This window comes from Triticum dicoccoides, chromosome 2A, assembly GCF_002162155.2.
Source record: "Triticum dicoccoides isolate Atlit2015 ecotype Zavitan chromosome 2A, WEW_v2.0, whole genome shotgun sequence".
NCBI lineage: Eukaryota > Viridiplantae > Streptophyta > Magnoliopsida > Poales > Poaceae > Triticum > Triticum dicoccoides.
This window is the reverse complement of record NC_041382.1, coordinates 190732689-190737098: the sequence shown is the minus strand read 5'-3', so window position 1 is coordinate 190737098 and position 4410 is coordinate 190732689. Positions and strand designations below refer to the sequence as shown.

At 45.2% G+C, this 4410-nt stretch overlaps 1 long non-coding RNA gene across 1 annotated transcript; it reads right to left on the bottom strand.

The window, feature by feature from the left end:
• Window positions 1-255: 255 nt before the first annotated feature.
• Window positions 256-717, bottom strand: LOC119359254. The gene is made up of 3 exons (XR_005172436.1): window positions 672-717; window positions 407-596; window positions 256-287 (listed from the first exon to the last, which is right to left on the bottom strand). It is a non-coding gene; the product is annotated as an uncharacterized LOC119359254 (long non-coding RNA).
• Between the last annotated feature and the right edge of the window lie 3693 nt (window positions 718-4410).

Here is a 4410-nt window from a genome sequence, read left to right as displayed (position 1 = left end):
GTTACTACATACCCATACTCCTCAGGCATATTTTTCTGTCGTTATTCATACGTCATTGCATCACACACACACACACACACACCAGAATTGATTGCATCAAGTGTACTCCATTGCATCTGCCAACATTAATTGCGATATGTGTCAGTGTACATAGATATCAAGAAAACTTACAAACTTTCATAGGAATAACTTCAGGAATGTTACAGTTGGAGTTGCTGTCAAAATTATTCTCCATAGATCACGTGCTAGTTTTTTTTTCTTTTTTTGCCTAAAGCTCTCCATCTTCACTGCATAATTGTTACGTAGGTTGAAGTGGACCTTGTTAGATCAATACAATAGGCTAATTCCCATAAGAGAAATGATTTTGCAGGATACTTCGACAAATAAGTTAATGAAATTTTGCAACCTGGTAAGCAAAAGAGGTAGGCGCAAGATGAGAATTCACATGCAGTTGCAGAATAAATATGATGTGTCACCAATTAAATTGCTCTCGTCAGATTTGTTAATCATAATGGCAATCTTGGGGGAAGAAGTAGAGGGCCCTGAAGCAGGTAGGACGACACGGAGGCAGACCATGTGTGCCGCAGCTTGCGGAACTGAAATTTAAACAAGCAGCAGTTCAGGTTACTAAGGTTTAGTCAATATAAGGAAAAGATGGGTAGAAAACATACTATACCCAATTCATGGTACATGTCTCTGAGTCTTTCAACAATCTTATAGCCCCGATCCTTGTCCCTTTCTTTAGAAACACTGAAATCCTCCTCAAAGTTAGAAATTCAGACTATACTACTTAGCTGCAGTATAACACCCTGACCTGAACTCTTTATTTGGTGCCAGGTAGCACTTTGATGCCGTATTTATATGTTCCAAAACTGTAGGTGGACTGGTGGAGTACTACTTCAGTGATGAGGATCTTCTGATGCATATCATGCCAACGATTACCTCTCTTTGGACATCTTCCTTAATTTAGTAACTCAATTTTCTAATGGGAAACTAATGGCGGAGATCCTATAGACCTCTGATGCAAATTACCTATCCACGACAGAGTCATAGAACAATCAAGCTATTCTTTTTCTTTACTAATATTGCGGGTTGTACAGATCCGGCTAGACCTCACCGCCGACAGGGAGGCATTGAGGTGGGGGCCATGTTTGTCGTGATACTCATTAGCATGGCAATGAGAGGGCCTTCCGGCCCAGCGGCTTCATCAACCAGCGCGTGTGCCACTGCCATATACAAGAATCATCTACACAAAATTTCTGTTTAGTGCGTTCATGCCTTTTTAATTTGCCAGTGATCGATGCGTGGACTGCCGGAACATGCATTCTAATCAACGGGCGGTGGTGCAGACACTACAACAAACGCAATCAATTCAAAGTCAGAAACAGAAAAGGGATAAGTAGCAGCTAGACCATTCACCAATTGTAGTAACTGCTTCATCTTACAGGCCACACAACTTCAAGAGCATAGCAAGCAAGCAAGCAGAAGAAAAAAAACTAAAGCAACAAAGATAAAAGTCAAACAGCACTCACCGACGGCAACTGGAGCTCTGTGCGGCCCCTGCCAGCGCCATCGCAGACCACCAGCTCGAACGGCCCTACCATGTCACGGACCCTAATGCCGGAGCCGAATGCCAGGTCGCCATCGCCGGTCACGAAGTCGACCCCGTCAGGCCCGACCACCTCCTCCACCGCGGGGGCGTCGGGGCGGCTCCAATCGACGGCCCCGTCGGAGGCCCGCGCCAGCGCGACTGCGGGGCCCCATGCGGGCGGGGAACTCGTAGCACTGCACAGCGTCGACGAGCGCGCCCTCGGCGTCGAGCGGCCAAACCCGGACCTCTGCGTCGGGGTCCCAGCCGTACTTGTCGACGATGGCGTCGATGACATCGTCGAAGAAGGTGGGATCCAGGGCGGGCACCGGCTGACGGCCCGCGAAGGCGTAGGCGTGGGAGGAGGCGTTGGAGATGGCCGCGAGCGGGGACAGCAAGGAGCAGTGCAAGGAGAAGTAGGAGGATCGGGTAGGCGTAGGAGGTCCGATCCCCCCGGAGGCCCGGACCAGCGTCGCGGCCATCTTCGTCCTCATGGTGTGTTGGGGACGACGGCCTGGAGTCGGGATTGGGGCAGGCGGAGACCGGGCGTTGCGTCCGTCCGTTCAGGTGAGAACGAATCGTTTTTTTACTTATTACTACTAACTTAAATCTGGAGTGCGGGTTAATTACCAGAAACTTGAGGGAGTGTTTTGCAAAAATGTCGCGACGGTGAATCCGAAGACTCGATCCGTGCTTTATTATTAGGGAGAGATATAGAATTTCTGGATAGCATAAAAGGATACTTGAATAAAAGTTTTTCAATGAAAGACCTTGGTGAAGCTGCTTATATATTGGGCATCAAGATCTATAGAGATAGATCAAGACGCTTAATTGGACTTTCACAAAGCACATACCTTGATAATGTTTTGAAGAAGTTCAAAATGGATCAAGTTAAGAAAGGGTTCTTGCGTGTGTTACAAGGTGTGAAGTTGAGTAAGACTCAATGTCCGACCACTGCAGAAGATAGAGAGAAAATGAAAAGTGTTCGCTATGCTTCAGCCATAGGCTCTATCATGTATGCAATGTTGTGTACCAGACCTGATGTGTGCCTTGCTATTAGCCTAGAAGGGAGGTACCAAAGTAATTCAGGAGTGGATCACTAGACAACGGCCAAGAACATCCTGAAGTTCCTGAAAAGGACCAAGGATATGTTTCTCGTTTATGGAGGTGACAAAGAGCTCATCGTAAATGGTTACATTGATGCAAGCTTTGACACTGATCTGGACGATTCTAAATCGCAAACCGGATACGTGTTTATATTAAACGGTGGAGCTGTCAGTTGGAGCAGTTCCAAGCAAAGCGTCGTGGCGGGATCTACATGTGAAGCTGAGTATATTGCTGCTTCGGAAGCAGCGAATGAAGGAGTCTGGATGAAGGAGTTCATATCCGATCTAGGTGTCATACCTAGTGCATCGGGTCCAATGAAAATCTTTTGTGACAATACTGGTGCAATTGCCTTGTTAAAGGAATCCAGATTTCACAAGAGAACCAAGCACATCAAGAGACGCTTCAACTCCATCCGGGATCAAGTCCAGGTGGGAGACATAGAGATTTGCAAGATACATACGGATCTAAATGTTGCAGACTCGTTGACTAAGCCTCTTCCATGAGCAAAACATGATCAGCACCAAGGCTCCATGGGTGTTAAAATCATTACTGTGTAATCTAGATTATTGAATCTAGTGCAAGTGGGAGACTGAAGGAAATATGCCCTAGAGGCAATAATAAAGTTATTATTTATTTCCTTATTTCATGATAAATGTTTATTATTCATGCTAGAATTGTATTAACCGCAAACATAATACATGTGTGAATACATAGACAAACATAGTTTCACTAGTATGCCTCTACTTGACTAGCTCATTGATCAAAGATTGTTAAGTTTCCTAACCATTGACATGAGTTGTTATTTGATCAATGGGATCACATCATTAGGAGAATGATGTGATTGACTTGACCCATTCCGTTAGCTTAGCACTTGATCGTTTTGTTTACTGCTATTGCTTTCTTCATGACTTATACATGTTCTTATGACTATGAGATTATGCAACTCCCGAATACAGGAGGAACACTTTGTGCGCTACCAAACGTCACAACGTAACTGGATGACCATAAAGGTGCTCTACATGTGTTTCCGATGGTACTTGTTGAGTTGGCATAGATCAAGATTAGGATTTGTCCCTCCGATTGTCGGAGAGGTATCTCTGGGCCCTCTCATAATACACATCACTATAAGCCTTGCAAGCATGATAACTAATGAGTTAGTTACAGGATGATGTATTACGGAACGAGTAAAGAGACTTGCTAGTAACGAGATTGAACTAGGTATTGGATACAAACGATCGAATCTCGGGCAAGTAACATACCGATGACAAAGAGAACAACATATAGTGTTGTGCGGTTTGACCAATAAAAATCTTCGTAAAATATGTAGGAACCAATATGAGCATCCAGGTTCCGCTATTGGTTATTGACCGAAGACGTGTCTCGGTCATGTCTACATAGTTCTCGAACCCATAGGGTTCGCATGCTTAAAGTTCTGTGATGATCAGTTTTATGAGTTTATATGTTTGATGTACCGAAGGTAGTTCGGAGTCCCGGATTTGATCACGGACATGACGAGGAGTCTCTAAATGGTCGAGACATAAAGATTTATATATTGGAAGCCTATATTTGGATATCGGAAGTGTTCCTGGTGAAATCAGGATTTTACCGGAGTATCGGGGGTTACCGGAACCCCCCCCCCCTCGGGATTTAATGGGCCATGATGGGCCTTATTGGAAGAGAGGAGGGGCTGGCAAGGCAGGCCGCGCGCCCCCTCT